The following is a 10,586-nucleotide window of genomic DNA, read 5'->3' as shown; positions in this document are numbered from 1 at the left end:
ATGGCATGTATGTGTGTGTGTGAGAGAGAGAGAGAAAGAGAGACAGGAGTGTGTGTGTATGCATGCACAGAGGGCCGAAAATGTCCTTTCTGCTCACCAGTGTCCACACCTGAACTAGAGTCCCAACATGCTCCTGGAGTAACTCATTTTTCTAAATGCACTTCCTTCCTGCCTTCCCAGAAACATGGTGCCTTTGAGACTTTCCTACTCCCACATCTGGTCCAGCCACTTCTGCCAGGCTTCCTGGAAGCCTCAGTATCCCCTCTGACTCCCCTCCTCTCTCAGACTCAAGTAATAGATGCTGAGCAACGGGGCCCTGCCTTCAAGGTCATTCTCCTCTCCTTCACAGTGCTGCTGCTTCTAGCCTAGGTTAGCCCTTCACTCTTTTTTTTTTTAACCTTTTAATGAACTTACTTTGTATTTTAACTAAAATATACATACAAAAAATAAAGAAATCATAAATGAACTGCTTGATGTTTTCAAAAGTAAACATGCATTCAATCACATCCAGGTCAGGAAGTAGACATGGCCACTCCCCTGATACCCCTCTCCCCAGGCACCAGACTCCTTCTCCCCAAAGATAACCCCAGCTAGCCCTGAACACCCTGATCCACTTTGTTTTTGAACTCTGTATAAAGGAAATCATACAGTAGGTTTGCTTTTGTGTGTGGCTTCTTTTGTTCCACATTCTGTTTGGGAGATCCATCCTTATTGCTTATAGCAGCATTTCCTTCCTTTTAATTGCTCTATAGTATGACACTGTGTACATATATACCAAAGTTATTTATCCATTTTACTACTGATGGGCATTTGGACTGTCTCCAGATTTTGACTATTTTGAATAATACTTCTATGCATGAGTATCCTTACAGATTTCTTTTGGTAAACACACATACACATTTCTGCAGGGTATAAACCCAGGAGTGGAACTCTGGGCTCCCTCATTATGCTTTTCATGGATGCCTGTAGCAGTTGGGACCATGTTTGCCTTGTTCTGCCCCAGCCTGGAGTCCTCCTGCCACAGGCACATCTGCAAGAGACCCAGCTCAGTTCCAGTCAGCAGCTCTCAAAGGTGCTTTGCAGGGCATGTTTCATGCAGCCAACTGAAACACAGGACCACAGGCTCCTCCCATGTGGATTCACACCTCTTGCATTGTGATACTATAGCCCATCCCCCTTTCTCAACCCTTTGCATCTGGGCTGGCCTCCTGATCGGTTTTGACCAACAAAATGTGATGGAACTGACTATAGACTGAGGGCTCAGGATGCTGCTGCCACTTCCCTTCTCTTCCTGGAGCCCTGAAAACAACCAACCTGCCATGGAGAAGTCAAGGAAGACAGGCCACATGGCAGGAAGAAGTCAAGGTGTCCCAGCTAAACCCAGCCATGACCAAGCCACCAGTGGGCTCACAGAATCATGAGAGAGAGGTGGATGTGATGAGCTGTAAGTGCTCCCGGGTTGGTGATGCAGCAGGAGGTTGGTTGGGGAGCCTGTGCCCCTGCCCTTCTCCTTGTGCTCATTTTACTTGATAGCCCTCACCCTCTCCCTGCCTTTCCGGTCCCTCTCCTGCCCTCCAGTCTCTATTCTGGTCCCTCCAGCCTTGGCCTTCCTCCTGCTGCTCCATCTGAGGACATCTCCTCCTCACTGGGACACTTTGCATTGCTCTTTGCTTCTCTTGGGACACCTCTTCGGTGGTACCTTGTGTCTTAATTACTATTTCTTCCCAAGAGCTGTCCTCTCCAGAACAGGACCATTGACACCATTCATGCCCTGCCATGTCTGACCACAAAGATGCTCATCTTCTCTTGGCAGGGCCCCTCAGGGCACCTCACAGACATCATCTCATTCACTGTGGTCCTCCCTTTGAGGAAGTCCCATCACCCTCCTGAGTGGTTTAGAAGACTGAGGCCACACCTGGTAATGTGAAGATGAGATGTGGACTTGGACCCAGGTGTAATTCCTACAGCTGTGGCCTTTCCACCTGCTTCACTGCCTTTCTCTGCATGGCATCCTGCCAGGTACAGAGGGCACACTCAAATCTCTCCTGAGTATAAACAAATCTGAGTTATTGAGCCTCTAAAGGCTAATGTGTTACTCTTTTCAGGTAGAGCGAGATTCAAGCCAACAAAGGAAAACAAGAGTAGAAAATGAAGTGGTTTCCCAGTAAAAACAGCCTGACAGGAAACACACACTGCACTGTTTTCCAGCTAAACTGGGGGCTCAGGCCACTTCCCTGTCACCAAGCACTGAGCTGGTGCTCCGTAATGCACTCTCTACATTCTTTAGTTGGCTAACCCACAAGGTTATGCTGGTGTCGTCACTTTACATACAAGGAAACCGAGGCTCAGGGTACTGAAGCTGCCCTGGGTCCCATAATCAGGAAAGGCAGAACTGATGTTCCTTCCAGGCCTCCCTTGGGCTCTTCATTTATTAACAAACCTATATTGAGCTGATCCTATGTGCTAACTTCAGAGACAATGGGATCAATGCAGTATGAATGCCTCCATTCTTTCCGAGGTGATAACATTTCCTGCTAGGCTGGGTTTTCTAGTTCTAAAATCAGCTTCATCTGCAGTCAGGCCTTCACTGTGTAATGTGAGTAAGAGATGATGAGCTGAAGGTGTTAGGGATTATTTCTTAGACTTATAGCCTGTTAATGAGTTGGTATAATTTGGAGACTTACTTGCAAGCTTATTGTAAAGTTTACAAGATAAAAACTGATTGTTGTAACATATTTCCAACTCTTTCCTTTCTGTCTTATCACCCCCACATAAATCTGATGCCTGAATTTCCAGAGGTTGTGAGAAAATGCCTCTTTTCTTTTTCAGCATTGTTTCAAGATTATTTAACCACAAAGAGGTATCAAGTAAACATCACCTAACAGAAAAGAAGATGTGGTGTGTACACACACACACAATGGGATATTAGTTATGAAAAAGAATGAAATTATACCATCTGCAGCAACACAGATGGACCTAGAGATTATCATACTAAGTAAAGTAAGTCAAACAGAGAAAGACAAATATATGATATAACTTATATGTGGAATCATAAAAATGATAAATATAAACTCATTTATAAAACAGAAATAGGTGCACAGACATAGAAAATGAATGTATGGTTACCAAGAGGAAGAGGGAGAAGGGATAAATTAAATTTGGGATTAACAGATACACACTACTATATACATAGTAGATAAATGACAATGTCCTATTGTACAGCCCAGGGAACTATATTCAATATCTTGTAATAATCCACAATGGAAAAGAATATGAAAAAGAACACACATACTTACAAATGTATATATAGATGTTTATATATACATATATATATATAAGTGAATCACCTTGCTGTACAGCTGAAACTAACACAACACTGTAAATCAACTACACTTCAAAAAGGTTATAAGGTAAATTTTGGTGGAGTGATAATTCATAGCACAGTTATTTTATCATTGGCTTTATCTTTGTATTCTTTTTGAGATAGGCATTGATAAGGAAAAAAAGGCAGTAAAACATTTCTCCTTAAGATTTTGCTTGGTTGTGTAACATGGGTCACATTCTCAATGAGTCTAAATAAAATTTCCTCCACTTAATGTTCCTCCTCATTGGTTGTTATTTGGAAGAATAATGATAAGAATTTGAGAAGTCTTTCAGGTGGAACTTAAGAAATCACATTTAATTTTTATGAAGTAGAAAGGCTTGAATTGGAATTTCCAAAGTCAGAGTGTAGGGGAATGTAGAAACTGGTTCTGGGCACTGCTCAACCTGATATAAATCAAACTGGATGCTCTGCTTTAATTGCACATTCCATCAGGATGCACACTGAACGCAGAATACTGTGAATGCTTTGCCCCACTTGCTGACATGAACAATGCCTTTCATTTATTTTAAAGATTCCAAAATTCACTGCATGGAATTGGTACTTATTTGTGTTGCCCACTACATCACTTATTATGCATTTTCTAGCTCGATGTAAAAAGGCTGAGCCCTTAAGTCATGGGTTCAAATTCTGGTTCAGTTCTTTAAAAGCCCTGTGGATTACAGACCTTGGAGTGCCTCATTTTCATCATCTGTCAAGTGGGGGTTATAAGGAAAAAGATAATTTTTGGAACACCCCTGCATCATGCCCAGCCCTAAGCAGGACCTGAATCAAATTGCTATTATTATTTCTACTGTCAGGATTATTTGCAATTTTACTCCTACATAAGACTAGATTTACATAGGGCAAAGAAAAAGTGGGCCGTAAAATGCTGGACGTGAGGGGGACTGATCAGTGGATGGACATGAACATTTGGAAAATTATCCCTCAGAGAAGTTGCTGTTTGCAGAGGAACTCCTTGAGGAGTGGGTGGCATTCCTCAGACAAGCAGAGGAGGTGGGAACTAAAGTCACCTCATACTGTGGGTCCCCAGACAAAGCAGGGGAGATGTTAGCAGATTTGTATATGCTCTCATCTGCATTTCTCTATTGTGCAGGATGGCTGATTTGTCTAAATGGGTGTTTGTATTGTTTCTGGAGTCACCCTGCATTTTGGTATGTCTTTCCAGTTGTTTGTGTTCAGGATACAGGGACCTAGTTCCAGGAGGAAATACTATATACTGGCTACTGGTTCAGGACACGCCAGTGCCTGCCACACACTGGAGAATGGACAGTCAGGGCCACTTGGGGTGACCTGAGATGAAGGAGAAAGAGCACAGGTTGTGGGTGCAGATAAGGGTTGTGGTGCTCGGGTCCTGTTCTGGGGGTTGGGGGTGGTGCTACCTTCAGAGTCTGTTTGTTATTCACAGAGGAAAGCAAATTTTGCAGAAACAAGATAAATGTTCCATGCAACTGCACAAGTTTTCTTGTTAAATAAAAAACATGAAGAGTGTAGCAGCAGCTTAAATATTTTCTGCTTCCTTGTGCCACCTCCAGCAAAAAAGAAGGGAAAAAAGCCAGTGGAGAAGATGAAAAGTGGGGCGGGGATTGAAAATCCTGACTCAGGTGAAGCTAGGTTCGTTGGCTTCACAAATCAGCAGACTCTGTACATACACAACTTGGACGGCTGCCAGGAAAGGTATGATGGTGGTAAAACCACTTTTGAGTGTTGTCTGTCACAGCATCTAAGAGCATCTTGGTGCCTCTGCCTTTGTTGTGCTGTTAAAAGGTGAGAAAACCATGGTGAAACTGACTAGCGCCCAGCACTGTGCACATCAGGACTTGTGCAGCCTGGACCTGTCCTCAGGCAATTCAGACAGTAAACAAACGCAAGCATCCCCCCAACCCACAGGTGAGGTCTTCCTCGGGAACATCCTGGAGGTATCCCGTGCCCTCCACCTTGCACAGGAATATGTGTCGGTCAAGGCAGTTCAAGCAGAGAGGGAACTAGGTGCTTATGGAATTTCTAGCAGGGCTGAGATGTGTGCAAGATCTAGGGAGGAGCTGCTGCCCAGAAACCAGGAAACTGGAGGAACCCGCTGGATCTGCTGCCTGCTGCCTGGAGCAGGAGAAAGGCTGGGCGATGCTTATTTTTTGCCTCCCTCATCTCATTAAGCACCTCTCATAGGTGGAGTTAAGCCAGATTCCTGCTTGAAAGGGATTCTGGAAAATGCCATTCCCAGGCTTCACCAGCACAGGTGAATGCGGTGGTGCTGAATGCCAACAGTCCATAGCTGGCAGTCACGTGTATGGTCACTCAGCATCCAAACTCAACATCCCACTGAATTTAACTTCCAAGTAGCAACTGTAAAAATGTCATCATGCTGCCTCACCTTCACCCCAAAAGAAAATGACCCACAGTCCCATAATTACCATATGCTTCTCTGGCTGATGGTCATTTTCTTTGTTCTGTAAGATTCACCCTTAGACTATGGCCTAAAGTCTGAATTACTGGCTTAACCACAGTTAAGACACTTCTATAACTAGCAGGGGGTGGGGAGAACAGGGTAAGAGACACTGGTTAATGTACATAAACACACATTCAGTAAAACAAACAGGAACATGTGTCTAGACACCAGAGTCCTCATTTCAGCACCTGGTCACAAAGCCCTGTTTGGTATTTAGAAATGCCCACTTCACCACACCCTGCCTGTTCTTGATGGTCTCAGCCATCTCTGAGCCTGTAGAGTTCCACCCAAAATGTCATTCCCGAGGGACTGAGCTCAAGGGCTCTTGCCCATTTGAGTTTGCCATGGTTTTCCACGTGCACATCCATGGGTCTCAGGCCTCCTGCTCCCTGCATCACTCTGCAGTGTGGCCATGGTCCTCTTAAAGCAGCACGTCCTGTAACCCTAGCCAGCACAGCAAGCCCTTTCTCTGCCTTGGGAAGAATGAAGCATTCGGATTGTCACACCAAATTATCAACTTCTGGCATTTCTCCCCTGGAAGCCAAGCCCTCCACATCTGCAGGTTTGAAAGTTGTGCACACGGGAAGAGAAATTCTGTGTGGAGGTTGTTAGGTGTATCAGTGAGGGGAGCCACATGCATTTCTGCCCCTTAGCTCTCAGACTGTGTTATCATGGCTGGGGGAGAAATAGTACCATATATTGGTCACTGGTCCAGAACATAAACTGCATCCTGTAGGTGCAGACTTTAACTGGCAAGATTCTGTCTCCCTGGGCACCAAAACCAAGTCTTCAGAAAGCCATTCTTGATAGTAAGACTTCCCATATACAGGAATCCAGTCAGTGTAGCACTGGCAGAGAGAGAGAAAGAGAGGGAGGGAGAGAGAGAGAAAGAGAGAGAGAGAGAGAGAGATCAATGGAAAAGAACAGAGAACTCAGTATGCCCAAATGATTTTTTTGACAAAGGTAAAAAGAAATTCAATAGGGGAAGGAAAACCTTTCAACAAACAGTCCTGAAGCAATTTTGACATTTGCAGGCAATTCCCCCTAAAAATAACACAAGAAAATGAACCTCAACCTATACTTCACACCTAGTACCAAAATTAACTCAAAATGGATCATGGACTTAATGTAAAACTAAAACCATATAACTTCTAGAAACAAACCACAGAATCAAATCTTTGGGATCTGGGGCTAAGTGAATAGGTCTTAGAATTGACACCAAGAGCACAAGAGCCAAAAGACAAAAATTGTTATGTGGGGCCTCATCAAAATTAAACTTTTGCTTTGTGAAAACCTAGGAAAAGACAAGGTTCAGACTGGGAGAAAATATTTATAAACTATTTCTGATAAAGGATTAGTACTTTGAATGAAGAATGCCCAAAACTCATCAGTTAAAAAAAAAAAAAAAAAAAACCAAAAAAAAAACCTCAAACAATCCAACTGGAAAATAGGCAAAAGACATGACAGAGGTATTTTACAGGAAGGACATACAGATGGAAAATAAGCTAATGAAATTGTACTCAATACCACTAACCACAATGAAAATGTGAATGAAGATCACAGTGAGATATCACTATACACCTATCAGAATTGCCAAAATCAAAACAAAATAGTGGTAACACCAAATGCTGGTGAGGCTGCAGAGAAACCAGATCACTCTTGTGTTGCTGGTGGGAACGGAAAATGGGACAGCTGTACTGAAAAGCTGCTTGGCCGTGTCCCATAAAACTAAATTTGCAATTACCATACAGCCTACCAATTGCTCTCCTGGGCATTTATCTCAGAGAAATGAAAACTTAACGTTCATAATAAACCTGCACATGAATGTTTATGGCAGCTTTAGTCATAATAACCCCAAACTGGAAGCAGCCCGTATGTCCTTTACCAGATTAAGGGTTAGACACACTGTAGTACATCAAACCACAAGGCACTGCTCAGCAATTAGAAGGAACAAACCATGGAGATACACAAACTCATATGTGAAGTGAAAAAAGCCAATCCCCAGAGGTTATAGACTTTTGTACACAGGGTTCCATTCATATGTTATTTTTGAAATGACAAAGTTGTAGAAATGAAGGACAGATTAGCAGTGCCCAGGTATCAGGGAAGGGGCTGGAAGTGAGGTGGGTTTCGCTGTAAGAGAGGCACTAGAGATCCTTGAGACGGATCTGTTTTCTGTCTTGACAGTGGTGGTGGATGCATGAACCTGCACATGTGCTGATGGTAGTGCACAGAATCCCAACACACACACAGACACACACACACACACACACACACACACACACACTCAGGAGTGCAAGGAGACTGAGGAAACCTGAATCATAGGGTGGATTACATCAGTGTCAATTTCCTGGCTGTGATACTGTACTCTAGTTCAGCAAGATTTACCACTGGAGGAAATGAATAAAGCCTACACGGGCTCTCTCTGTATTGTTTCTTACAACTGCATGTAAATCTCCAAATAAAAAGCTTGATAAATAAAGAAAGGATGGTGAGGAAGCAGTAAAAACAGTAAACCCCCAGAGAGGCCCCAGTGACTCATTTCTCCTGCTGTAAAAAATTTCCTCGGGCAGAATCAAGGTTTTGGTAGGTATGTGTTTGATGGGTGAATGAGTGATCACAGTATGCCTTCAGCTATCTTGCCCAGTGTCTGAGTCAATCCGATAACCCTGCCTGCAGAAAGATCTTGGCTGCTCTGCTTGAGTTTTAAATTTAAAATAATTTAAGTTTATTTTGATGAAATAAAAACATTTATAAAAACAAACAATTGTATGTATGAAGTTATTACCTTCATACATACCTGCTACCTTAATGAATTATCTTATGGTTTGCATTTTAAGAAATGGATTTTTTTGTTTTTCATCCTTTTAGCCCCGCACCCACGGTATATGGAGGTTCTCAGGCTAGGGGTCTAATCGGAGCTGTTGCTGCCAGCCTACACCACAGCCACAGAAATGCCAGATCCTAGCCATGTCTGCAACCTACACCACAGCTCATGGCAATGCCAGATCCTTAACCCATTGAGCAAGGCCAGGGATGGAACCCACAACCTCTTTGTTCCTAGTCAGATTAGTTTCCACTGCACCATGATGGGAACTCCAGAAATGGATTTTTTGATACAAAAAAAAGTTTGTATGAAAATAATAATGTGGCTAGTGGGAATATGAACATATATAGTTTCCTGGGAGCTGACATACCAACATAAATCAAAAAAAGACCTAAAAGAGGAGTTCCTGTCATGGTGCAGCACAAATGACTCTGACTAGGAACCATTAAGTTTTGGGTTTGATCCTTGGCCACGTTCATTGGGTTAAGGATTTGGCATTGCTGTGAGCTGTGGTGTAGGTCACAGACATGGCTTAGATCTAGTGTTGGTGTGGCTGTGGTGTAGGCCGGCATCTGTAGCTCTGATTCGACCCCTAGCCTAGGAACCTCCATATGCTGCAGGTGTGGCCCTAAAAAAAAAAAAATGAATAAAGCCCTTAGTCCAGCTTCTATAAGCTCACCCTAAGAAAATAATTGGACAAGTGTGCAAAGATGTGCAAAATATTAACCAAAGTATCATTTATAATAGCGAACAAACATAAACAAGCAAAATATCAAAAACACAGTTAAAATAGGAGTTCCCATCATGGCTCAGTGAAAATGAATCTGACTAGTATCCATGAGGACATGGGTTCAATCTCTGGCCCAGTGGGTTAAGGATCCAGCATTGCCATGAGCTGTGGTTAGGTTGTAGATATGGCTCAGATCTGGCATTGCTGTGGTGTAGGCCGGCAGCTGTAGCTCTGATTTGACCCCTAGCCTGGGAACCTCCATACACCACAGATGCGGACCTAAAAAGACAAAAGAAACAAAAACAAAGAAAAGAAACTAACATGGGGTATTGCTGTCAATCCAACTCAGGTGTTAGATTTCATGGCTTTTGCACTGTTGTCTTTTTCCTGGTCTGAGATCCCACCCAGGACACCCCAGAGTGTTTAGTCCTCATGTTTCTCGAGCCTCCTCTGGGCTGTGATGGTGTCTCAGACTTCCCTCATTTTTGATGACCTTGAGTCTCTCAGAGCAGTGGCCAGGCATTCTGTAATTCTGTTTGGATTTGTCTGGTGGTGTTCTTGTGGTTGCACTGAGGTTGTAAGTCTGAGGGCAGAAACCCGCAGAGATGAAGAGCCTTCTCATAACAGGGCACATGCTGTCAACGTGACTTGGTCACTCATGATGGGAACCTTCATTGCCTGGACAAATACTGGAGGTGTTTAGTAGGGGAGGGGACCTGATCCATCACATCATTTCCAAAGGTCAAAGGGGTCATGTGGGTAGAGGAACACTAGGACGAGAGCCAAGGTGTGTGGGGGATGGGGTGAACAGGATCCCTGAGGCAGATTCATGGGGGGCGGGGGTTAGTAGTAAGGCTGTGAGGGGTGCTGAATGCCAGGGGAGGGGGGTTGAGTTTTATCCCAGTAGTTTTCAGATGCTGCCCCCTGAATTCTGTCTTCAAAGAGAACTTTCCAAAAAGGAGTGAAAAACGATATAAAACTTAACAATGAATTCCCTGTGATGAAGGGAAGACTTTGAATTCAGAGTCACTAGAGGCTCCCAGGACCCCTGAATGGAGCCCCTTAGAAGCTGAGGGCAAACCGTCAGCCAAGCCCAGCTTTGGGCAAGGTGGGCAAGTGGAGGCCGGCTTGTGGGTCATCACACCCTACATGGGCGAGGCACCTTCCCATGTCCAGGTGGGAAGCACCTGTAGCTGAACCA

The sequence above is a fragment of the Sus scrofa genome, chromosome 10 (assembly GCF_054392235.1).
Source record: "Sus scrofa isolate SSC_HxYL_T2T_F1_AM1 chromosome 10, Sscrofa_HxYL_maternal_Yorkshire_Landrace_v2.0, whole genome shotgun sequence".
In the NCBI taxonomy this organism is placed as follows: Eukaryota; Metazoa; Chordata; class Mammalia; order Artiodactyla; family Suidae; genus Sus; species Sus scrofa.
This window is presented reverse-complemented; position numbering follows the sequence as displayed.